The following is a 27672-nucleotide window of genomic DNA, read 5'->3' as shown; positions in this document are numbered from 1 at the left end:
TTGCCCACTCGCAAGCATGTCTTCGGAACGAGTTTTCAGTGCTGCTGGTGCCATTGGCACTTCTAAAATGTCCCGCCTCTCGCCCAAAAATGTGGAGAGGTTAGCAATGATGAAGATGAATCAGCACTTCATACCACCAGATTACAAAATATGTGAATCCACGCAGGAAGAAGAGGACACCGACTTAGGTGACGAAGCTCTTCTCTGTTAGCTGACCTACTCCATGTTCAAGAATTCACAGAGTTTGAGGACGAGCTCTACTTCCCTGACAACTAGGCTTGAAAAACTTACTTTTTGTTTTCTTCCGTTCTTTTTGACTTTTATTTCTGTGTGTCTTTCTTTGATTTGCAACTTTTAGCACAACAAAACTTTAATCACAACAAATCCATCAGCAGCACTGTCTTCATCTTATTTTCCATATTGAAGGTGCCGCTGTCTGCATTCCTGAAGTTCACGAGTTCACAACTCAGTCATGCTCCTCTATCCTACTCCTCCAGACTCCCCCTATCCATTTCCCTCAAGGCAGATGGCAGGATTACGCAGAATCTAGAAACTGTCGCTTCAGTCCGTACACGAGTCCCCTCAAAAGTAGTGGGACTGGAATGACTCACTATGCTGACTGCACCTTCTGAAATTGACACGAGAGGCTGCCCTGTGGCCCTCCACTAAAGAATAAGATGATGACAAGTGGAACAGGTAATGAATGATGAGATGGCATGCAGTGGTGACACTGGCTGTCTGGCTCTGATGAAAGCAATTGTTGTTTGTTTGTTGTGCATGGAGTGAATCCTATCTATGTGTTCTGTTATTATTATTTAATCTTTTACACACTAAATGTAACTCAAGTTTACTCTGTTACCTTGTTTACTACAAATTGTTCTTCTACTGCAGGGGCCAGCCACTACGTTGCATTTTTCAATATGGAAAATGTCCTTGGACTCAGTTTGTAGACAACATTGAGTTTGCGAATAACATACCATGATGATGATGATGAATCTTGATGTTTAAAGTTACATAATATCTTTATTCTTTACACAGTCACTCACTGGGATGGATGGATCATCATCATTGTCGGTTTATGGAAGAAATATGGCCGTTTCGTGAGTGGCAACGCAAACAAAAGGTAAACAAGTCAACAACAACCACAGCAGACCTACATGTCTGTCTAGTTGTGGCATGGGAGTAGTCGAGCCAGTGTAGTGTATGCCAGAGACCAGACAGCAGTTCATGTAAAATTGTGGCTATGTGTCTTGCTGCATAAAATTAGATATGCTTTGTCTGTCTGTGTCAAAGAGGTATGCTACATCATCAGGTTGGTTCACTCAGTGGTGCCTGCCTTGACCGTTTGCAAGGCCCTGGCCTGCTGTGTGTAATTACTATCCTTGAAAAGGAGACTCAGAGTACGCACTTTAGAAATGTTGCCTGTATGTAATACTGTCGCCTCTGAAAGTGTTATTTTTGCACTACACACCATACCTTATATTTTTTCTCAGTGCTGTTTTAATATCCCTTCCTGTTTTTCCATCAACAATTGAAGGCCGGCTTTTACCTTGTGCCATGGGAACAACATCAATCCACAATTCCGCTCCCGCCAGGCAGGCAGTGGACAGTGTGTCTGGTCATCAAGATTGATCGACGGAGCGTCAGATGGAATGGAGGAGTACCGCGAAGAAGAGGAATGGCTGAATGCATGCAACTTCCCAAATTGAACAGGACAACAACAACATACAGTTACAGTATCCTCTTCACTTCTCCTTATCTTTTAAATACCTTATTGTTGTGAACTTCTATGAGTGCGACTCTCTGCTTCAAATTCATCACTACAGCTATTTCATAACTTTCTTTGCTATTTTTAAAACTAATGTAATGTACTACTAAGTCATTCTCTCTGAGTGAAATTGCGTAATTACAGCAGCCCTTTACTGTCTAAAAGTTTAGTACTACTTAGTAAGTTGTAGTTAGTACTACTTTTCAGTAACCGAACCAACTTCATGCATGCACTTCCTTTATGTCCCTTAAAAGATTTATGGATATCTTCGTATCCAAAGATTTGTTTTTCTTCATTTGTTGTTTGTCCATGCTGTGGTTTTTTTCCTCTCTCCACAAAACCTCCCAAAAAACCCCCATTCCCATCCAATTTTTAAACCCTAACTCTCTTCCCCCGGGCTGTGTGGTTTTCATTGAGGTGTGACTAAAGGACAACAATAATTCCACACACTTGCAGGTCAAAGCAACTGAAAATAAATTTCAAGGATGGTGAAGGAATCCGAGCATATGTTCTTACTGTGTACTGTACTATCTATCGTACTGCTCTAATGCTATGCTCAGGCCACTCAACGTTTCATTTCCTTCTTTTTCATATGCTGCTACTGCCAGTGTGTACCACTACTGCTACCAGCACAACGATGACATTTCATCCGTCCAGGATTCCATTCCATATATAACCTTAATCGGCATTTGCCATGCAGCCAGCCCTGTGCCTAGCCCTATTCTCAAGCAGGAATCACAGGTAAGATAAGCATTTTGGGGAGGTAGAATAATGGGCTAGGACTCGGAGGAGAGGAGAGACTGACAGTAGTACTAGTAAAGTACTAGTAGGCCAATTGAATTCACTAACTCTGTTAGTGGCACTTTTGTACATTTTTGGACGTTTTAGATAATTCATGCTGGTGGGTTTGAGGAAACCAAAGGTGCAGTAACCCCCGCCCACCACCCCACAAAGTAATGTGAAAGCGCACACTATGTTGAAGTATGTAAAATAAATAAGTATATATTATTTACCCTAACAAAAATAAACTAGTCCAAAGACCCAAACCACCCCCCTCCCTAACACCAACTAATGTCCATTTCAATGTCCCGCAAAAAGTGCCTCGGAATCCCCAACTCCCAATTCCCCCCCCCCCCAACAGTCTTTAAAAAAGGGGCAAGGGACACAGTCACTCCCGGCGGTGTCCTGTGGACAGCTGGTCCTGCAGCTCTTTGCGGAGGTCCCGGAGTTGGTGCTTCTGCTTCTCCACCGTGCGCTCCAGGGAGTCCACTCGGCGGCGTAGCCGGCGCAGGCATGCCATCCAGGCTCTGGGGGGGCAGCTGCTGGTTTTGTTGCAGCTGAGCAGCGGCGGCGGGAGTCTGTCGGACCACGGCGCCGTACTAGAGGCTGCTGGCTGGTGGACCCGGGGGCACTGGAGGAGGATGCAGCTGTTGCCGCCTCCTCCTCCTGTTCCCGAGCCCACAGCCGGCGAAATTCAGCACAAATGGCCTCCAGTTTCCGGGCCCTGGCCCGAACAGCCATCTCCTTTCGGGTGAGCTTTTGTGGAGCATCTATATGAAGAAAGAAAGAGAAATACTGTAACGAATACACTTTACCAATAACACGAAATAATTCAACAGAAAGTTGTCTCACAGTAACACTAGCAACTTGCAAGCACAGTATAACATTTTGGCATGTATCTTTCCGCCGTCTTTGTAGGCCTGTAACATTAGTGGGAGTTTCAGGAATTCTACTAGCAGCACTATGGACTCATTACATAGTCAGAGAGTCAGAGAGAACATCAGTCTTCTTCTTTTTTTCTCTAGTTTTTCGAAAGAAATTACTTGTACGTGAACTGGTGGGGATAGAGGAGCTCTTCCTTTTCTATAGGGGTGGCACTGGCCATACTCGGTTACATCAAGGGCTACTGCTCAATGTAATTTATATTTCGCACTGCCCCCCCGGGCCTTCAGTACTACAAAAGGAAAATGAAGATTATTAATTTCTGATCATGTATCCAGCCGATCACATGATCTTTGCTTATATGATGGATGACTTTAGGTGTCTTGTTGTGATAGATTGAGTGAACAACAGTGATAGTCCACCCATGATTGACACAGCTGAAAGAAAATTATTAACATAGGGAGTGAGTGTGGTACCCATAATTGCCGGAGGAAGGGACTTGACTGGATAAAATGTCAACTATACATGAATACATACACAATATATGCTGTGCTTGCAAAGTAAACTACTGTACTGTTAGTCAAGGGAGAATTTCTGAACAATCACAACTTCTTGTATTTGGATTTCCTCTACTTTGCTACTCTGGCACGGACATGCTGTTCAAACAAACTCTTCATCCACTGAGCGTCTGCTCTACATACCCCTCTGTTATCTATGAGGAAGAAGATACCACCCACGCTTCCAAAGTAAACATCTATCATTCTTCCTAATGTCTCAACTGTACCAACTTTACTTTTTATCAACAACCAACTAACACCCTTTTCATTTTATTTGGTAAACCACCGTCTTGACTTGCATTTCAGTTTCACCCAAATGATATATTGCAATGCACACCACACATGCATTTTCTGATTCACCCACACAGGCAGTCATCTTTTCTTTCTCCTCCTACCATCCTTGCTTCCAGCAGCGATGCATCTGATTCCTTCCTATCAGCCTCCTCTGCATGCATTCAAAAACCTGTATCATTCTTTACAGTCTTAAATGTTACGACTTGCTCGTCCTCCCTTACACCCTTCTTTCCCTTTTAGTTCATCACATCCCTCAAGTTCATCTGATCTGACTTGGCTTCACGATAAAATTTTCACAGCTGAGTTGAAGTCAAATAGAGGGGGCCATTGCTTACTCGAGAACTACCACCGCTAATGCAATGGCTAAGTCAAGGGTGACTGTCTTCTCCGTGATTGGCAAAAATGTAGTTCTAAATTAGTAACTGTTCATAACAGTACAGTGTACTTCTACTAGTGCACTGTCTACTGTACAGTACATCATACACCCTTTTGCGAGTCAGCCTACTCTAAAATGTCAATAAGTAAGGAGTATAATAACTTATCACCATCCGCCGCTGCTGGGCCATCCCCCTCAGCTCCTCCTGGTGGCACTTGTGGCGCCGCTGCATCCGCCTCTGGAGTGGACCCCTCCGCACTGCTGGCCCCGGCACTGGTGGTGGGAAGTGCCGCATCCGATGTTGTGATGACGCCTAGAAAAAAATTGTCATATTTTTAGATGCCATACACCACCCCCTATTTCGTCTTGTAATGGAAGAGAAAATGTTAATACATAAACTATTTTTAATTATTGGGAACAAAAAAAGTCACGGTTTTGGGGAGGGTGTTAACTTATATGCTTAGCCATAACATGCAACACTTTTTGGCACAACTGATGAATGCTTGCTTTTTAACTTGCAACATTTTTCTAATTACAGACAGAACCACCTACTCCTCATCACCAGCAGGAGGACTTGAAGTTCCAACAAGGTGAGGGCTCCCGAGTCCCGCACATTTACTATTAATAATTAGATGTGTTAAGTTGAAGTATATACTAGGGAAGGGTGTTTAAACTTTAACGTCATCTGTCACCACTGCTCGCTGGGAATACAGCGCCAATAAAAATAAATAAATTATTTTTTTATTTCTTATTTGAAAATAAGACTTTAAAACTAAAAAACACTGTGTGGTTTTTGTTAACGAGTGAGTGAGCAGAAGGGTTTGCAGTTGCACTACTGCACTTTGCAAGCAAGCTTCCGTGACTCTGATAGGTCGGGACTCGGTAGTCTTCTTCTGTTCTTCTGGGTCGTATAATCATTGGTCAGACAAACTAGATAGTCGGTCAGGTGATTGGGGGTTCAACTTTTGTTCTGACTGAGGTATGTGGAAAGTCGAACTGTGCCTATCATCAACAATGTTCTATTTCTCTTGTCCATACTTCTGTATGTGCAGAATAGTCCCTGAAACACTAGCGGTATGGTATGTGCTACTATCAAATCAAAAAGCCAACTGCTAGCTTATTCTTGGTGGACATTGACATTTTGTTGTTGGAAATTGTCAAAGCACGAACATTAAGAAGACTGGAATAGACAGCAAGGGCAACCCAGAGGACTGCACTCAGTGCCTCTAGAGCAATTGCTGGATCAGAGTTTTGTTTAACACCGTTTGCCGACTGGGCAAGCTTAGCTGCCTACACAGACCGACTCATAATAATAGTAAAAAGTAGTAGCACAGAGAGTGATGGTAGTGGCAGGATAAGAATGTAGAAACAGTCTACGAGAAGATCAAAGACTATTTTGTAAAAAAATAGAATTAGGAAACAGTTTGGAATGAATAGGAGCTGTAAAAGTTAGGGAAGTATAATTATTAATATTACCAACAGAACAACTTACTGGGGCCAGCAGAAGAGCCTGCAGAGGACCGATACTGCCAACCTTGTTCCGCCGGAGTCTCAGGTGTGGTCCTCTTGCCCCTGGGAGGTGCTGATGATCATGAAATAAACACAAACATGGATGATTGTTTTTTTTTAAATATTTGATTTCTTTGACCACAATCTAAAATTATCTTGTGGAAACAAATTACCAACAATTGTTGCACTACATGTATTGATTGACCTATCTGATCTGGTCACCTAGGATAGATAGTACAGTATTGCTGGATTCGCAGACCTTCTACTTGGAAAGTTATGTAAATCACTAACTAACAACAAAAAGGTTCTACTACGACTGCCAGCACTCAGCAGCACGCGACGTGACAGACACAGTCCGTCATCATGATTGCAGACCACTAAAAAATGTCCTACTACTAAATAACAAGTCATAATATACTCAACCTATCAATCCACCACTATCTCTTCTTAGTGGCAGCAGGAGTACAAAGGAAGGACTAGACTTGAGTCTCTAGTCTCTCTAGCATTACGCAGTTCTGCTCAAATGAGCACTAAGTTGCGAACAAGTAAGCATAGTGGCAACGCCACTGATCAGGCAAGCACATGCAATGACAGAAGCTATTTAAACATTAATTTACCTGCAATGTAATCGAATCGGCAGCATTCTTGCTCTTCGGGAAAAACATATATTGCAATATAACACAGAGCAGAAGAAAACAAAGTAGTTATTAAATAGCTACTCACCAAGGCCAGGGATCTCCACGCCTAGCAGGTGGAGCAGGTCCTGCTCCCAGTTAAGGAGGTCAGCCCGTCGGTGCGTCGCCTGATGGTAGGTGCGCCGGACCCCCGACTCCCCACGCATGGCCCGGCACACCTTATCCCAGAGCTGGCGATGCTCCCGGAGGCCATACCCTGAACCGGGCCTGCCCCCTGCTGCCACGGTCTTCGGGAGGTGGAGCTGAACATAAAAGATAAGTGCAGCCACTTCCACCACGCTGAAGGTCTCCCTGGCTACTACTTGCTACCCCCTTAATCGCCAGCAAGGGAGCCGGGTACGGGGTGCAGGACCCTTCCCCTTCTTCTTCCCGGCTCCCTTTGCCATGGTCCTGGACAGGAATGGAAATAATAGAGAAAAAGTCAATAAAAGAAAAGAGTTAAAAAAGTAGTTTTAAAGTAACCAAAATTAGAAAAAAACACAAAATATAGATGTAGAAAAAGAGAGAGATAGATAATGGGTAAAAAAGATCCAAAAAAGAAACAAAGGATTGCAAAGATTAGGGGAGGATTGAAAAAGCATGCCCAGAACCATAGCAATGAATGAAAAACAAGATGGCCGCACCCATTGAGGACCGCGTGGGTAAGTATGCGCTATATTTCCCCCGCGAGCACGCAAGAACGCACGCGACCATGTAATCGCTCCCCGCGCACAACTCGAGAATGCAATTAGCGCCCGGAAACGGAAATACGCAACGCAAACAAGATGGCCACGCCCATGTACGACCGCATGGGTAACTTCGCGGTCGGCGAGCTGAAAGCGGCCCGCGAACACGCAAAGCGCCCTGCTAACATGCAAAAAAATATTAATTAGCAAATTCGCACAAATTTGCGGATTATGCGGAACGCGAATTCGCTTTCGCATGAATTCGCGTACCGCGAATTCGCAAATTTCGCCCATACTTATAACAAAATAATAACATAAAATAACAAATGTTGTCAATGATGTCCAATGTCTCAATATGATGTCAAATTCAAATGTTAATTCTTGCAGATGTCATTAAAAAAAACTCCCCAGAAAGTACTTCGAAATGATGGTCTTGAAATCTTCTCATCTGACACCCATGTCGAAGAAAGATCAACAAATACGGGCAACAGGAATTAAAAATTTCACCATGAAGAAGCTTTGAAGGCTGTTGTCATGGAAACCTAGGAAAACAGAGAAAATGCCCCAAGCGTCTTACATCACCACGTAACACAACGTCGCAACGTACGTGGTGTGCTTGCATCAATTGTCTCAGACGTCATAAGCAGAGTGTCGGGAAGATGAAGTAAGTTCCAGTCACGCTCAAATATACAGGTAACTGTTTAAGTTTCAAAAGATGCGTTGTTAAAAGTAAGCGCTCAAGTCAATCTTTACTTTTCAAAGTAACCACAAATGCGCCTAAAAAAACAAAGCGTCACTCAGCAATAAAACGCTACTCCGTGCCACCTCTCAAGCAAACAGCGCATTAGTCAATGAACATACATGCCGGCGTAAAAACAGCATAAACTCAGTTAAAATTGAGAAAATTATCCCTGTAGAATAATCGCCCGCTGGTGCAATCAAAGTACAAAAATAGTGAAACTGCCGCAGGTGCAATAAAAACACGAAATGTAAATTCAAGTAAAGTACCTTAGAAATAAGTGAACGCTGTCTATTTAAATTCTTCTGTTTAAATTCTTCTTCTGGAAATCCCGATCATCGCCAAATTGTGAAGTAATCCAGTAGTCAGGGTTCATAAAGAACATGAAGTTTAATCACAACAAACAGCTTATACATCCACAGTTCACGAAGAGCAGTCTCTCTCTGCCTAACTCCCACTTACAGTACGTCCCTCTGCCTAACTACCACTTACAGAACGTCCACCCCAGAGAAACCATAACATTCTGAAAGTAATGTTCAAACTGAGAATACTACACCTACTCTAATTCTCTGGCAGCTGTCTCGCCTATTTCTGTCTCACACCTGTCTCCTCTCTCATCTGCCTTTTTCTCCACCTCTCTCTGTAAACTGTTCCTTTTTACCCCACACTAATTCTCGCAGTTCTCTCTGTCTCTTTCTCCCTCTCAACTGTCTCTATTTCTCGTTTGGCTTTCTCCTTCACTTTGTTGTCTTTCCCCTCTCTGACCCTGGGCTCTGCAGGTTTTTCCTTCCTCACTGACATAAAGAGACATGGAGCTGTGTTTTACTGAGGGCCTTCTCTGCCAACAACAATTCATTTTGCAAGTTTGTTACATGTTTCACTGTGCTGGGAAATCCCATCCCATGCAGCAGGCTTTAACCAGGCAGCAGCTGCTGTTTTGTTTACTGCAGCCTTTGCGAGAAGGCTTCGGAAGTGGATGGGGGCCCCCTGCAGAGTAAAGGTACCTGGGCCCCCCCCCGCATTGTGGGGGCTGTGGGGGCCTGTGTTACGCCCCTCACTGAGCAGGAAAATGTAGGGCTCTAGTTATTAGCAATATCTAGCTTGCCAAACGGAAAACAAGACTAACAAGACTAAGGGGCATAATCTCTAGGATTTATCGCTGAGTTATCAGCACTTTATCACAGGCAAAGTGGCTATAAATTTATCGCCCCATTCACAAGCTGGTGCTAACAGCCGATATCACCAGTTTACCTGCGAAAGCAGCAGCAAACAACATTGCCACAGATGACACTAGCAACTATCGCTAATGAGATGCACAGTAGGTGTTCCGGTGCAAACAGTCGTAACAACACCACTGAGCAACATTCAAAATGACCAGCCAGATCGGCGATAAGAACCCAAAACAGGCGATAAGTCATGTTAACAACAGGAAATTAACACCTGCTGTGACCTGGTGTAAAGTCGGATGACAACCTGCAAAAGAAAAGGAAGCCCAGGCCAGAGGCACACCTGAAGATCAACATATGTCATGGAGCCACTGATCATGGAGCTTGGAGCCCCAAAAGGGCAATAACACCCACCGCCAACACATCCAGGTCGGCCACCCCCCCAGACCACCACAGAGGCAGTGCAGACAAAGACAGCGGACCTTCAGAAAATGCACCAACCTCACAAACCCAACACCAGAGAATGTCATTTCCCAATACAGGCTCAAAAGGACAACCATCCTCCACACCCTGACCATCATTGCCCACAGGCTGACGGTACCAACACAGCGGACAACCAACATCCCATCTCAGACAAAGCTGCCTGCTGTGCTTCACTTGCTGGCATCTGGTACCTTCCAACCAACAACTGACAGAGTCGGAGGAGTCTCACAGCCAGCCCAATCCAAGTACCACACAACTGTCTTGGATGCCATCATCAGCTTGGTAGCCCAGTACATATACTTCCCCCGCACTGCGCAGGAACAGCTGGAGACCAAGCAAGGTGTCTATGCCATAGCTGGCTTCTCACATGTGTTAGGGGGCAATAGACTGCACACAGGTCCTACTTGTGCTCCCTGGCGATACTGCACACAAATACCGCAACAGAAGGCACACACATTTCATCCATGTGCAGGCAATAGTGGACCACAGGGGAATCTCCACCAATGTCGTCGCCAACTACCCAGGCAGTGTGCATGATTCCTACATCAGGCGACAGTCCATCATCAACCAGCGCTACTAGGATGGCACCCATGGAAATGCACTGCTCGTTGGCAAGTACCAAATGAACACACCACACACCTCAACTCCACAATCATGCAACTCACAACACTGGGAATGCACACATTACAAACTCACATACAACATGCCGAATAACATGCCCACCCACCAGACACAACAGCACAACTTATTGTGGGAACCTGGGTCAGCCATGTATATAAGCCATCAACTGCATGGCATCTCAGCCACACAATATCAGATTGTGGAGAGAGGTGGGGACCAGGCATGTGACCAATGAATGAGAATGTACACAATGCCAACTGTAGTATGCAGATCAAACACATATCCATGTCGACATACAAAGCTAGTGTATAGAGAGTAGTGGACAGTGTACGCAACCATGTCACCCCAGCCAGTGGGGAAAGTTTCATAAATGTAGCTTGTTACGTCCCACCCTGTAAGCGTGAGCGGAGTGGGCTGGCCTGGCATACGCCAGGCCAGCATATGGGTGTGAATAAAAAGCACGTAGCTCTGGGCGTGGTACTCTTCTGGAATGCCCAACATCTCTGCCAGGGCAGTGCCTCTCACCATGCCATGAGGCTAATGCCATCACCATGAGCGGTGTTACCTGCGATTTGGTGTGCCTGTTACACTCTGGGCCACTGGTCCCCGAAACCCGTCTTTCCCACCCCTGGGTACCCAGGACTCACTGCTCACCTGCCGACACTGGCGTGTGTCAAAGAGAGCCCACCACATGCTGGAGCAAGCTCCAAGCCTGAGGCCCGTGACCTTGGCAGCCTGCTCAGACCTTCACGGCCTCTGTGAGCAAGGCACGCAGTTATCCATTCTCGTTGAAGTACTCCACCGGCATACACAGCGGACAAGTAGGTCACGCATTTGGAACTGAGTCTTGATTACACTATGGCAGAGTACATTTTTTATGGCAGAGTTTATTTCACTATACTCCCTTCGATGTGGTGCCACCAAGTCTGTGTATAGCATTCCAACCACATGTGTGTGTGGGCCCTCGGGGACTACTGCCCTCAGCCAACACTGCGCTCGAGTAGGTCACACATTTGAAAACGAGTCTTGATTCCTTCATGGCAGAGTCCATATCATTGCACACAAGGGGAGATGTGAGAGGAAGACGTGTTTCAGTCAGGAGGAAAAAAGGATCATCGTTACGGAGGTGATCGAACACTACCAACAACTGCCCTGGTGTCACTAACTGGGCCACGTTGACAGCAGCCTCCGGCCTACACAGGGGTCGAGTAGGTCACACATTTGGGACTGAGGTTTGATTTATTCATGGCAGAGTTTATATCATTGTACCGGCCTCATCGCAGACTGCATCCCTCTCAGTCCCGGTCCCACTAAGTCTGTTTCCCGACAAATCATGGACACTCTCTGGTTGAACATTGGTGGCATCTGAGTCTATGGACTATGGAGTGTCTTCATCCTCATGTAGCTGATACCAACTTGTTGGTAATACCGATGCTGTAGCATTCCACTCCTCAATTTGCCACTTCCAGATGGCTTCTGCCCTCTGCATCATGCCCTGCAGGCCACCTTCCACTGTCCCCCGCAACCCTCTACCACATTCACCTTTGACATCGACGAGGACCTGCTCAGTCGCGTGGCCCTAACTCAGTGCACCGCAATTCACTGTCCCGTGGCAGTGTGCCTGTGCCAGCCGCAGTGCATCCTGGGCCACTAACTCTGTGTAGCTCAAGTCAGGGACCCTGTCTGATAGGATATTGGATGGCCTCTGGGTCGATGGCCTTGGGGTCATCAATGCCATGTCTCTGTGGCCCTGCGGTGTCCACTGCCTCTGGCCTCAACTGCAGTCCACCAGGGCTCACACATCAAATAGAGTCCTTACCGGCCCAGACATCGCATCACGACAGGAGGCACATGCCACCTCCGCCAGGACCACCTCTATACGCCAACTGCCAGAGTCAAAACAGTCATACTGGCAGACTAACAGAGTTTCCTACACCTGTCGGGGATGCCATCATCTGCCTGATACCCTGCTCAGCACTCCAGGTGCCACTAACTCAGTGCAGCACAACTCATGAACCATTTCTGGTTGAGTTTTGTGCTTTGGGGAGCTCACTCAGCAATATCACCTCAGGCAGTTTGGGAGACCTGGGACGATGATGAGGAAGATGATGCAGGTGTGACACACCCCACTGCAGCTGCATCAGGAATATTCAGAAGGGACACAATCCTAGACAATTTATTCACATGAGCATGTTCAGCTCTATTGCCCCAACCTCAGTGCCTTGCAACTCACGGACACTTCTGTTTGCATATTGGAGGACCTCTGTACTTGCTCCGGCTGCCACCATGATGGTTCGCAGTTGTTTCTGTAATGCTGGTGTTTTCTGTTTCCATTTTAATAGTGATCACTGTTCAAGTAGTTGCCAGCACCAACCGCTCTGTGAGGGCTGGCTTACACTTACCCCACACACATCCAGCACCGGCATCACTGTACATGTAACCCTGCCAATACAGGGGCCGGGCGCACGTGCCCATAGCCAGTTCCACAGTTTCAACTATCTGTGGGTGTCCGTGTGGTCATAATGTATGCCTGAGGACCCCGGGCTCTACAACATTTACATTGTGCTGTGTACAGCGGACTCAGCCATGTCACCGCAGGCAGGGGGTAAGACCTTGGACATGTAGCTTTGTCGTCACCCACTCTGTACATAAGAGAAGTGGACTGGGCCGTCATACGCAGGTCCAGCGTGGGTGTATGAATGAAAATACCAGGGCTCTGGGCGTGGCTCAGTAAAGGAAATGCATGTGTCTCTGTCACAGTGTGGGTCTCCTTTGTGAGTTGCAGATGTAGATGCTGCCCTCTGATGGGATTTAGACACCCACGTATCTGATCTAGTTCAGCTTCCATGAGCTCTGACCCCACCCGCAGCTGTTCACCACCTCCTTTTGGCATTCTGACACCTGGCATTTGAATGCGATGTGTGCCTCGGTGAAGTGTTGGGAGCCAGCCGTGCTGGCGGGTGCTTCCTGCTCTGTGTAAGGGCTGAGGTCTCCTCTATTTAGCTTGGCTGCCCTGCTCCTGAAAGTGGGTTGCCTAAGATGTGCATGAGCTGTTGTAGGGCATCAGTGTCGAAGGTGTGGTGGTCCTCTCCAGGATCAGTAATGAGTTGTCTGGTCTGCTCTGCTGGAGGTGTTGTTTGTCCCTCTGCAATGTGAAGGGGAGATGCATGTTGACATTGTATTGACATGTATGTTGGCGCATTGTTCTTGTTTACATGCAGACTAAATGACAATGTACATTGTGACTGTCCGGGAGGTGCTGAATATTTGATGCGGGACAGTGGACATTTGGACTACATGACCGATGTGAGGTTGCACACGTACATTTCCATCTCACAGTTTCCTGCTATGTTAGATGTAATTGGCCTGTTTCTGCGCATGAGCGAACCAAGTTGTATCCACTGTTTTACAGTGTGTGTGTTGCACTTTTTACCACATTGTGGTCAATGTGGATGTGCTGTTATTGCTATGTGCGTGTGCTGCTGTGTGCCACGGGGATCAGGGATATGATCCTGGGTCATTGTGGGTGTGCAGTGTGCTACACATCGTTGTGCATGTGTGCCATTGTGCCCATCTCCCCCAGTCCCTGGTTATTACTCACCCTGTTGATGTTGTGTCAGGTCCTATTGAGCTGTGTCCGGACTCCCAGCTCCTTGAAACAGTCTCCACACTGATGACTGTGGCCTCCATTTCCTCCTGTTCCTCCTGTGGCGCAGGACTCCCACCTCCTATCGCCGTTGCTGCCTTCCTGTTGGCTCAGAAAAGGGGGTGGTGATGAACAGAGTGCCTGAATTAAGCAGACCACTCTTACCCAGTCCAAAGATCAGGGCTTGATCCATCACCGTTTTTTAGCTCACTGCACCATCCCAGCTCAGAACTTGGCTATGTGCAAATTAGTCTGTTCCTGTCCCAGTGCATGATGGGAACAGGGCAAACCAAGCCAAGCCAATTCTTATACTGGGAAGGAAACAAGCTTCCGGGGACCGGTTTCTGCCATTTCAGGCGTCGTCGGCCCGGCTTGCTTGAATCCTGATGGTGCAATGAGCAAGGGACTCACTTCTGAGTATACCCTTCCACGCTTATGGTGGACAAAATGATTCAGAAAAGGGGGTGGTGATGAACAGAGTGCCTGAATTAAGCAGACCACTCTTACCCAGTCCAAAGATCAGGGCTTGATCCATCACCGTTTTTTAGCTCACTGCACCATCCCAGCTCAGAACTTGGCTATATGCAAATTAGTCTGTTCCTGTCCCAGTGCATGATGGGAACAGGGCAAACCAAACTACCAAGCCAATTCTTATACTGGGAAGGAAACAAGCTTCCGGGGACCGGTTTCTGCCATTTCAGGCGTCGTCGGCCCGGCTTGCTTGAATCCTGATGGTGCAATGAGCAAGGGACTCACATCTGAGTATACCCTTCCACGCTTATGGTGGACAAAATGATTCAGAAAAGGGGGTGGTGATGAACAGAGTGCCTGAATTAAGCAGACCACTCTTACCCAGTCCAAAGATCAGGGCTTGATCCATCACCGTTTTTTAGCTCACTGCACCATCCCAGCTCAGAACTTGGCTATATGCAAATTAGTCTGTTCCTGTCCCAGTGCATGATGGGAACAGGGCAAACCAAACTACCAAGCCAATTCTTATACTGGGAAGGAAACAAGCTTCCGGGGACCGGTTTCTGCCATTTCAGGCGTCGTCGGCCCGGCTTGCTTGAATCCTGATGGTGCAATGAGCAAGGGACTCACATCTGAGTATACCCTTCCACGCTTATGGTGGACAAAATGATTCAGAAAAGGGGGTGGTGATGAACAGAGTGCCTGAATTAAGCAGACCACTCTTACCCAGTCCAAAGATCAGGGCTTGATCCATCACCGTTTTTTAGCTCACTGCACCATCCCAGCTCAGAACTTGGCTATATGCAAATTAGTCTGTTCCTGTCCCAGTGCATGATGGGAACAGGGCAAACCAAACTACCAAGCCAATTCTTATACTGGGAAGGAAACAAGCTTCCAGGGACCGGTTTCTGCCATTTCAGGCGTCGTCGGCCCGGCTTGCTTGAATCCTGATGGTGCAATGAGCAAGGGACTCACATCTGAGTATACCCTTCCACGCTTATGGTGGACAAAATGATTCAGAAAAGGGGGTGGTGATGAACAGAGTGCCTGAATTAAGCAGACCACTCTTACCCAGTCCAAAGATCAGGGCTTGATCCATCACCGTTTTTTAGCTCACTGCACCATCCCAGCTCAGAACTTGGCTATATGCAAATTAGTCTGTTCCTGTCCCAGTGCATGATGGGAACAGGGCAAACCAAACTACCAAGCCAATTCTTATACTGGGAAGGAAACAAGCTTCCGGGGACCGGTTTCTGCCGTTTCAGGCGTCGTCGGCTCGGCTTGCTTGAATCCTGAGGGTGCAATGAGCAAGGGACTCACATCTGAGTATACCCTTCCACGCTTATGGTGGACAAAATGATTCAGAAAAGGGGGTGGTGATGAACATCACCACCCCATTTTCTGAATCGTTTTTGGCCACTATAGGTGTGGCAGGGTATACTCAGACATGAGTCCCTTGCTCACTGCTCCATCAGGATTCAAGCAAGCCGGGCCGACGACGCCTGAAATGGCAGAAACCGGTCCCCGGAAGCTTGTCTCCTTTCTGGTGAAGAATTGGCTTGGTAGTTTGGTCTGCCCTGTTCCCATGATGCACTGGGCCAGGGACAGACTAATTTGCATATAGCCAGGTTCTGAGCTGGGATGGGGCAGTGAGCTAAATAACGGTGATGGATCAAGCCCTGATCTTTGGACTGGGTAAGATTGGTCTGCTTAATTCAGACACTCTGTTCATCACCACCCCCTTATCTGAATCGTTTTTGGCCACTATAGGTGTGGCAGGGTATACTCAGACATGAGTCCCTTGCTCACTGCTCCATCAGGATTCAAGCAAGCCGGGCCGACGACGCCTGAAATGGCAGAAACCGGTCCCCGGAAGCTTGTCTCCTTTCTGGTGAAGAATTGGCTTGGTAGTTTGGTCTGCCCTGTTCCCATGATGCACTGGGCCAGGGACAGACTAATTTGCATATAGCCAGGTTCTGAGCTGGGATGGGGCAGTGAGCTAAATAACGGTGATGGATCAAGCCCTGATCTTTGGACTGGGTAAGAGTGGTCTGCTTAATTCAGACACTCTGTTCATCACCACCCCCTTTTCTGAATCGCCTTCCTGTTGGCAGCGGGTTTGTGCTTGGTTTGGCTTTTCACATCATGCCAGCGCCTCTTGGCCTACTCCATCGACCTCCTCGACACTCCGACTGCATTCACGTTTGTCAAATTGAAGTTCAGTTGATGCTAGTCTTCTGTCACCTCTGTGATGCTGATCTGGTTTTCCTGTGGACTGCACCCCATTGTCCTCTTCCTCTTCTCCTTGGCATTTCCTGACCCGAGGTTCCTTGCTGGTAGTCTGTCAGGCTTGTGGGGTTTGTGTTGGACTCTGCACACTCGGTCCTGGTGCATCCATGGTGCTACGCAGTTTATTTTTGTTTCCTTTTGTTTTTGTTCTGCTTTTATGGTGCCTTTTCCTGCTTGAAGCGTGGGAATTGATGGCCTGTCGCTGTTTTTTGCTGATTTTTGTATCGCGATTGGCCTCATCATAACTTTTTTTGTGTTCGTGTTTCGCAATTTTGCGGCGTCACGCTTACTTTATTGCGGAAATTTGACGTGTTATCGTCAGCCGTGGCCGGTAGTGGGTATACCGGCTGGGCGGTGACATGGGGAGGGGGAGGGGCAGGGTGCGGGGTAGTAATTTATGGATTACAGACTTTAACAGGTAAGTAAACATAAAAATAAATAAAACGAATTTCATTGCTTGCACTGCATCACCAAATGCAATGCAGTGCACGCAACGAAATTTGTTGCCTGCCCTGCCCCTCCCCACGTCACCGCCCGGCCGGTACTCCCACTACCGGCCGCGGCTGGTTATCGTGAGCCTATCACATGGTACCGCCGTGTTGAGAATACGATGTTAACATGGCGTTATTTTCCCTTGATAGACTGCGATGTGAAGAGTTGCGTTGAGCTAATTTTGCGGTAATTACATGTTCTTGAGAATATCCCCCTATGCTTCTAAAAGGCTAGTTGGACTGGAGTAAATTCAGTGACATGTCAGGTATTAGTGTTATGGAGGCACTCTTGTGTTTAGACTTTGAAGATCCTGGAGCCCAAGTTATTTTACTAAACGAAAGTATAACATGTTGCTCATGATCATAATGCATGTGGTTTTGACTAGCTATGTTCTCTTTAGTTGTGCCGTGCTAGTGTAGCGCTATCTTTGCTGGTCGGAAGCACGTCTAGGCACTGCAACTGATCCTCACGAAGAAATATGAAAGCCTAACAGAAAACATTCACTCAAGGAATGGGGTAGAAAATAGTATCAGTGCTTAATTTGAGTTTGCAGGTGCAAGTGGGGTTTACCAGCACTCATGTTTTTGAGGACCCACACTTACATTTCCATACAGATTGACAAGACTATTTTTCTGATTTAAGTCTGACGTATATATCAGCATGACAAATTTGCAATTACGTCGAAAAAGCTGGCATATACAGAAATATGTTTTTCTGATTATGATACACTAGGCCTCAACTCCATTTTGTAATAATCTGGCTGTTGCTTCGTAATATTCATAGTATGTTTATATTTCTCATTGACAACGCACGCAGCAAAATGTTCACTGTTTGTTTTGAAATGACACATTGTTCTCCCAGATCTCCAGAGGAAGCCTTTATATACTTTTAAAGTATTTTCCTGCTTTCACACTATAGTCCATTCACTAATGAGTCTTTTATTTGTTAACGTATCCAGATTTGATCTGACACCTGCAATGAGATTATGCCAGAAAGGGCCTAATTAGTATTCGTTTTGGAGGATAGTGCTAGGATGGTGGTGTCATTTGATATTTTATAATGTTGAATTTTGGTTCGCTGTTGTATTGATACATTTGCTCACACATGCTGAATATTACATATCTGTTGCTTTCTGTAGCGGAAATTGCAATAAAAGACCCACAATTTGGGGGCGAGCCAAATCTTTTTGGGTCTCTACTAAGGATGCCGCCCAATTCTTAATTGAGTTGATGCACATTTTGCACTTAACATATTTCTATATTATGTTCTATGCTGCCTCTAGTTTTTAAAGCTAAAAGCCTTCATGACAAATGATTGTTAATTCTATGACCGATTTATAGAGTCTGTTATAATTTTACATTTCTCCATTCCTGTTTTTTTAATATTTTAATAAACCTTCATGTTATCCAATTTACTGTTCTTGAACTCCCTTTTTGTGTAATTCTTTATTATTGATAGTATTTTAAAAACACTGTTTTCAATCATATTTTAGGGACACATTGCCTCATTTACTCTTGAGAACAACACCGTCCTGACCCCACAATGGGTGCTATGAATATCTTACAGAATATTTAAGAGATAGTGCCTTCAAGACTTTGACCAGGAGCAAGAAAGTGAAAAACACACAAGGGGGGAGAACAGGAGGATGAAAAATCCCCAAAACACACCAAAAGGACAACACAGGAACCTGCACGAGTGGGATAAAGGTGCAGGGAGTATCTGGCGGTGGATTAAAGAGGCCTGAGGTGCAGCCGCTGTTCGTGCAGGTAACAGCGGTGCGGCTGCGTAGGGGTTTTTCGAGGGACGATGCAGAGGGAAAATTAAATAAATAATACATTTTCCCATAGTCCCTCGAAGTAGCGTTTTCAACAAATTTTGTTTAAAACAGATGCATACCATTCAAAACATTTGTATTCATTTTTATAACAGTGAACAAATAAAACAATCAATAAACATAACATACAATTGTCCGGTTTCAACAGCAGTATCATCCATTCGATAACAGTAGTTTCGCCTATACACTACTACCGTTGAGGCAGTAGCACCGATTATCAATAACTGGATAGTAGTGTCACACATTACAACCCTTGCATGTGTATTACCTCAATTGTAATTTTGTAACACATTAAGAACTGCGAGATGACATATTATACCCTGTTGTTCCAGGGGATGCCCTAGCGGATTACTGACTAATGTCACCACAACATATATTTTTATTATTATGGTTGGGGCATGAATTCATCAGGCAATGCCTTGATCCTGAGTGAGAGGATTTTTGTGTCCATCTGGATCCTCCCTTAGTTTGCCATAACAGATAAATATGTTTACTTATATTTTACGTTCAAATGGCAGCAATAAATTTGGGCAGAATATTCTTCAGAACGGCAGGACTGGCAGCACAGGGAAGGAGGAACATTTTTTAATCAAATTACAATTGGTTCCTTTGCACTCGCTTCTTCAAATTTCATGCGTTAAATTGATGTTTATTGTTGCCGCTATGACTGTCACACGATGTCCAAACGTGCCTTAAATAAACTAATGTCTGTTGTGAGATGGGTCACCTTCTTAATAAGTCGTGCGCTCATTTATACTTGAAACTAGCCAGTTTCTTCGCTCTTTTCCATCAAAGTTTAAGAATTTCCAAATTAAATTCATACGTTTTGCAAAGATATGTTTATCCCATCATATATTCAATTCATAATTTCAATCCTCTTATGAATTCATTTTCCAAATGTTATTCAGACAGTTCTGATACCCAATGCATTTCGGGTCATATGTACTGACCCTTCGTCAGGACTCTGTGGAGAAAAGGAATAATACAGGATCATTGTAAACACCCACAGGGAAGGAGTTCATATATCCATCATTAAATTCACCATGTCTCTATTTTTACACCAGTGACTGCTGTATAACCAATATTATTGATTTTACCAACACCAGCAACAATATACAGCATGACCATCATCCACACTACGACACAGTAGGTACAGTGCACAAATTAAATCATTACATTTCTACACTGAGTCCATAATCATCCCGCAACCTACCTCGGGTCTTCTCATGTTCATTGGGGATACCCCTCCCTTCATAAATAGGCCGTTCCTGCTGGGCACACAAGTCCACCCCCTCCTCTGCTCTGCCACCGATGGGGGCTCCGTGGATCTCCACTTGTGAGCAATATCACATTTGGCCTCATGTGTTGCTACCCCAATAAAAGTGCGCTCCATCCTTCGCCCCCACCTCATCCGAAAGACCCAACTGAGCAACCCTGGGGGTGAGGTCAAACCGGCCGCCAAGAATCATGGAGAGCTCCCCTTAGATCTCCTCCCAGAAGGAGACTAGATGCACAAGACTATGTGGAAGAAGCCCGCCTCTGCTAAAGAACAACGTGTGCACTGGCCTTGGGATAACTTGCCAGCTCAATGGAGGAACTGGAGAGTCATATACGTAATGTGCAAATAGGTAAGTTGGACTTTTCAGAGGCAGGCAGAGATGGCCTTTCTCTGGGTCCAATCTGGCCTCATGGCAGTCGTAATCTTCGAGCTCGCTCACCCAGGTCTTACACCACTCGCGCAATCCAGGGAAGCGGTCGGGCCATTAATAATATTAATAATCAAAGATAGATAAATCAGGGAGATGGCTCCTTTGCCCAGCCTCCCAATCAAGATCTAGGCCTCAAAGCGGGTTGAATTCTCGAACTTGTGTACCGGGGGAATATTAGTTAACAAGGCATGACACAAATGCGGGTTTTGGTGGAACTGTATGTGGGAGAGCTGGTATTGCTTAGGCATTTCCTGGAACATCTGTACTCTGTCACAGCACCACACACCCCCAAGATAGGTAATGCCTATCTGTCCCAACTCATAAGCCCCTGAAGCCCAGTGGTGTAATGAAACCATGATAATGTCCCCTGACACAGTGGGGTCAGCCAGGTGAGTTTGTTCGTTCAGACAATAAGTTGGAGTACTGCCCTCAAGCACAGCAGAGCTACTCATATACAATCAGGTAGTGTCTGCGGGATCAGGGTCCTGTAAAGCAAACCCAGTAGCCCATCTAGACCCAGCAAGGCCAGTTTCACCCGATAAGTTGGGTCATCCCACCCCCGCTAAACCAGTCATTAATCGTAATCAGCTGCGCAGCTAAGTAATTGCAATAAAGTACTGCCATATTCATTCCTCCATCATATGGGGTGAGACGGCTATTAACAAAGGCCACACGTGGGCAGCTACCCACTCAAAGAGAGGCAGCAACCCTCGAAGCCATTGCCTGGAACCATTTCCAAGAGATTGGATGGGGGGAATGTGAAAAAATATATAGAAAGAGGATCAGGATCATCATTTTAAAAATGGCCACACACCAGAGGGCATACAACGGCAAACAGTCCCACAGCTGCAAATCTCTGTTCATCCCGACAACCAGTGGGGTCAAGTTAAGGCTCCAGGCCAAATCTGGAAGAAAGAAACATAGATGCCTAAATATTTAAAGGACACGCGGTGGATCTGGCTAGAGGCTCGCCAGGAACACCAAGATGTCATTGGCATAGAGTGCTATGCACACCTCTGATCCATCATCCCAGGACCACCCCTGCTTCCGAGTGTCACAATGAAGGAGGCGCGCCAAAGACTCAATTGCCAAATCAAATAAAAGGGACAGCCTTGACATATGCCGCTACGAATCAATAAGGGTGGTCAGAGGATCTGGTTAACCTGAACCTGGGCAGTTGGGCTGGCGTAAAGGAGATCAATGAGTTTACAGAAGCGAGGTCCTAAGCCTGCACTCCTTAGCACCGCCTCTAAGAATGACCAGTCAATGGTGTTGAAGGCTTTCTCAAAATCTATTAGGAGCAGGGCCGTAGAAACCCGGTGGTGGTGGGCCTGGGAGAGGTCCATTTGGACACTCTGGATACAGTGTTCAGTTTTTCATCAATTCTCACTGGGCCGGGTAGGGTATGGCTGAGCCAATTAGCCTAGACTTTTGCAAACACATTAACGCCTGTATTGATGAGAGATATAGGCCTGTACAAGGAACATCGACCTGGTGATGGCCTGGTTTAGGGATCACAACAATAGTTGCTGTGTCCAGCTCTGGGGGAAATTCCCCCTGTTCTGCCGCTTCGGTGTGGAGCACCAAGATGTGGAAGATCAAGAGAGGTCAAAATTGATTAAGAAACTCAGCTGGGAATCCATCTGGACCTAGGGTTTACCCCAATGCCATTCGGAACATCACCACTCCAATCTCCTCAACCATAATTGGTTGAGCGAGATCCAGAGCTAGAGATGGGAGATAGAGGGTAAAGGAATACCTCTCAGGACAGGGTGTGCAACTTCTCACTTATGCCTTTGTGTTTCTGCATATAGCACACAATAGTAGTCCGCAAAGACCTGTGCCACTTCTGGAGCCTGTTCATGGAGGTAGCGTTCAACATCTCAAATTGAGGGCATCCTTTGCTTGCATACACATTTGATGAATGCCCTCTAACACTGTCTGGCCTCTTCCAGCAAAATTCATCATAGGTTAGACCTCGCTAGCGTGAATTTGCAGTCTAGGTATGCTAGGGGCTATCAACACATCTGCTGCCTCAAGGACAGGATCTGGATATTCAGGGCCATCGCTTGCAAAAGTTTGTGTGCCTCCTTACCCCAGGTACACTCCTTAATTAGCCCTCTAAGGGTTCATTGCTTGCGGCCCAGAGGGTTCCAATCATGGCCACTATGCCCTCATTCACTTCAAAGTACAAGTGGATCTCTGTTTCTACAAAATCAGAGCAGTCTTGGTCAGTGAGATACCAGGTGTTAATGTGCCACATGGTTTGCCGGGTCACAGAAGGAGGCCTTATCCTAAGCAGGAGGGGGCATGTCCAATATGCCCTGGGGAAGGATCCCAATCCCCACGAGTTTGAGGATATTCATTGCTAGCAACCAGACCTGGTCAGTTCATGGTATTGTGTGTCGCCGATGTGTGCATGTATTCGTGCCGTGGGAGTTCCACCTTCACCATGTGTATCTGCCAAGGAGGTAAGCTGCCGGGAGCGTGTTTGATGCCCTGGTTAGGGAAGGTCAGAGGTGTCATGTATAGGGGCCAGCTGAGCACTAAAGTCACCCCCTATCAGTGTGACACTGTGAGGAAGGATCAACAGAAGAGCCCATATTGTCTGCAACGTGAGCTGTAGTTGCTTCTGGGGAACATATACCGATAAGAAATTGTAGTGTTTGCCCTCTAGTCGACACTCAATCCTACCATATCGTCCCGGGGGATCTACATGGGAGACAGCAGCCACCAACGGGAACCCCTTGTTTAGTACGATAGTCACTCTTCAGAAGCCACAAAAAAAATCCAACATGGAACACCCTATCATAGCCGACGCAACCTAGAAAGGGATAGTGTATGCCCAATAGGTGGGCTTTCTAAAGCATAATCACTTCTTTTTAAAAAAAAAATATTGATTACTTTATTGTGCTTTAACAAGAACATAGGAGCTCCAGATGCAAGCTGTACAGTAGGTTGCAGACACATTTCAGTTATCATGGCAACACAATGACAAATCAGTAAAAAATTCACAGGAAGTTCGAAGTACAACCGGATAATACACAAGGAAGATATCACAACGTATTTGATACAAGAGTAACATACCCTCAGACAAGAAACAGGAGGACAGTCCATGGATAATCATACCGTAAGTTACATAACAACTATAACCTACTCCACAACTCGCAGCGTTTTACCAAGGGCAACTTGCTCTCTCAGTGATATAGCATAGGGACGACATGTATGAGGCTAAATATTCCCTTCTGGACTTCTCTCTGAGAGCCCTCGCTGCTTTTATTGGCCCTATACGTATTGTACAGTGCCCAAAAATTCTAAGGTCTATTACGGGGGCAAAATGTCACTGGGATTTTCCACTTGTGTAGAGCAATATAACATGTCAGAGACCCATTGGTTCAATATGGGTAGGTGGCCCCTTGACCAGCAAATGGTCACCCTACGCTGTGCCATGAGTAGTCCCATATCGACTAACCTGCGCAGTCCCTTAGGCAAAGATTTAGAGAAGTCCAACATCGCTAGAGCCGGGTCCGGTGTAAGCTCCCACCCTGTTATAGCTGTCAATTCCAAAAACAACTGTCTCCAAAAATTACCCACCCCAGGGCAGAGCCAACCTAGATATGCAAAGTCAGCTACTTGCTCACTGCATCACTCGCATCACGAGTTTTCACACAACCCAGACCTACAAAGTCTTTCTGGGGTATAATAGACCCTATTGAGGAACTTAAAGTGTATTAGGCGGTGCCTACCATTAGAGAAACTCGTTTTGTGTTATGGCAGCAGCATAACCACATGTCATCATCTATTTCCTTATTCAAGTCAAACTGCCAGGCTAAGCGAGCTTTAGTGTAGTGGTTCGCTCTATATGACATAGCTTGTTTGTAAATCTTAGAGACCATTCCTGTTGTGGCTTGCGTTTGTATGATCAGAGAGAGTGCAGTCACTTCCGGCGGCTCAGTCAGGTCAGTGCCTAGCAGCTGCAGTAATGCATGTCTTGTCCTATGATATTGAGACTTGGTTAGGAGTGAGGGCATATTTCTCACACCAGCCACGGAGTACCAATCCTTCATGATTCCGCTTTCGAACAAGTCGCCTATAGAATTGACCCCAATGGAGTTAAGCGCACAAACCACACCCCTATCTCTACATGGCAACAACCAATAACACCAGTCCAGGGGCACCAAAGGTGAAAACAGCAGGGCCCCGTCTGCAACTTCAGGAGATGATGCCAGGCATGATTAGTTGCGTTAATCGAGTCTATAATGCTAGTTCTGCGATTTATATGCACGAAGAGCAACATTGGCAGTGGGCTCGGGGCAGCCACTTCTCGCTCAATGCGTAGGTGAGTAATATCTGGCAAACCGTGTATCCAGAAGTGAGCGTGGATGCACTGCATGGCTCTATAATAAAGTCCGGTGCCCCCAACCCACCCATATGGTAAGGTAGGGTGAGTACTTGCCATTTGAGATCTTGGTTGTTTGCTCGCCCAAGCTAATTTAACCATCAGAGTTGTGATTTTCTTAAAGAATATACCGGGGAGGAGCATCGGGATGTTTGTAAAAGGGAACAGGAATCGAGGGAGAATTACCATTTTCATTATTGAAATTCTTCCTAGAAGGGTCAACGGTAATCGAATCCAACGGTCTATATCGTCTTCAAGTTTACTCACTAGTACACCATAATTTTCTCTAAAGACCACCTCCGAGTCAGAGTGTACTTGTATACCTAGATACCTCACTGAGTCAGTCGTCCATTGAAGTGGGTAATCCAGGTCAAATTGTGTCATAGACGGCGGGAGGGGGAATCTGAGGGATTTAGACCTGAAACCCCCCCAAAGTGTCCTACTTCCCGCAAGACCAAGGAGAGATGCTGTTCAGGATCACGCACACAAAGAAGTGTGTCATCAGCATAGGCCGAGACTATGAGATCATATTCTGGGATGCGAATGCCCTTATGTCTATGATACTCTTGCAATGCGCAGGCTAAGGGTTCTGCTACTAACGCATAGAGAATAAGTGAGAGGTGATGGCCCTGTCTCGTGCCCCGTGATATAGATATCAGTTCCGTTACCAAGTCTCCAATTTTAATATGTGCCAAAGGCGAGCAATAGAGTATCTCCAACAACTGCAGAAAGACCAATCCCAATCCCATTAGCACCAATATCTGCCTCATGAAGGACCATTCAACAGCGTCGAATGCCTTCTCCATATCGAGAAACACCGCAACTGCGCGCATCTCCGGAACGGTGTGTTGTACAGCACCAAACACTGTGCGTAGATTATAAGTGATGTTACATCCTGGGACAAACCCCGACTGTTCCGGCGTGACTAGCATGGAGTCCAGGGCACCAGACGGTTGGCCAAAATCTTTGCAAAGATCTTGGTATCAACGTTGAGCAGTGAGAGGGGGTGGTATGACAAACATTCCTCAGGCGGTTTCCCCGGTTTTAAAATGGCCACAATTACCGCCTCTCTCATGGTGGGCGGCATTGAGCCAGGTACGCACATATCATCAAATAGAGCTGTCAGGTGCGGCAGTAAGAGGTTCAGGAATGCCTTGTAAAATGCCACCGTAAGGCCATCTGTCCCGGGGGCACCACCTGCTCTTATGGTAGATAGCGCAAGAAGTATTTCCTCTCTCTCTATTGGCCGCATCAAATAATCGCGATGTCTGTCAGTCAGCCATGGCAGCTTAATATGAGATGAGTAATCTAATATTTAAGCCTCAGAGCCAGTACTGCGCGAAGTGTACAACAACAAATAGGATTGCTTAAACCTCTCTGCTATGGCATGATCATCTATTAGCGCATCCCCTGAACAGAGTTCAGAACGGTGACCCCAGACCTATCACAGCAGTTCCTTAGTAGCTGTGCAAAGTACCCTACCTTGTCTTTCACCCTCTTCATAGATACGTGCAGTGGCATATTTGCTGAGATGTTTAATTTCAGCATCAGCCGTGTCTCCCCCAATTGGGTTTTTAATTCTGCCATCAACCCACCATCGACACCGTGTTGCAGTTTTGTCTCTAGGTCAGCCAAAGTGGCTTCTAAGTCAGTCAACCTTCTACGCATCGCTTTAAGACCTGCCGAGTGCTTGGACATCGTGACCCCTCGAATGTATACTTCAAACGCCTCCCACACCACTTGGAAGCTCTCTACCGAGCTCACATTTTTGTCAAAGTATGTCTCAATTGCTTCTGCTCGTTCCGCCTTGACTACCTCGTCCATAAGGGAATATTGAGGAAACCTCAAGGTGTAAGGAGGAATTGTCTTCAAGGGAGTGTTAATAATGACCAAAACCGGGGAATGGTCCGAAAACGTACGTGCAAGCACCTCACAAGGTCGCACCTGATTGTACAGCTATCTAGAGGCTAACCAGTAATCAATACATGAGTGCAAGTCATGGAATGCCGAATAGTGAGTGAATCCCCCTTTGCCAGGGAAATGCTGTCTCCAAACATCAGGTAGTTCTGCACATATCATAGATGTAGCGAGTGTACGAGCCGAGGCTGTGACCCGTTAAGTCGGTCCCCCTGAGCGGTCACATTCCGGGTTCATAACTAAATTGAAATCCCCACCCCATAGTTGCTGCTCCCTCTCAGGAGCCTGCACTCTACTGAACAAGTTTATATTGAAGTCTGGGTTGTCATAGTTGGACCCGTACACATTGATAACCAGTAGGTCCTGCCCCCTACCCCGTC

Source organism: Lissotriton helveticus, chromosome 7 (genome assembly GCF_964261635.1).
Source record: "Lissotriton helveticus chromosome 7, aLisHel1.1, whole genome shotgun sequence".
NCBI classification, from domain to species: domain Eukaryota; kingdom Metazoa; phylum Chordata; class Amphibia; order Caudata; family Salamandridae; genus Lissotriton; species Lissotriton helveticus.
Note: the sequence above shows the minus strand (reverse complement) of the source record.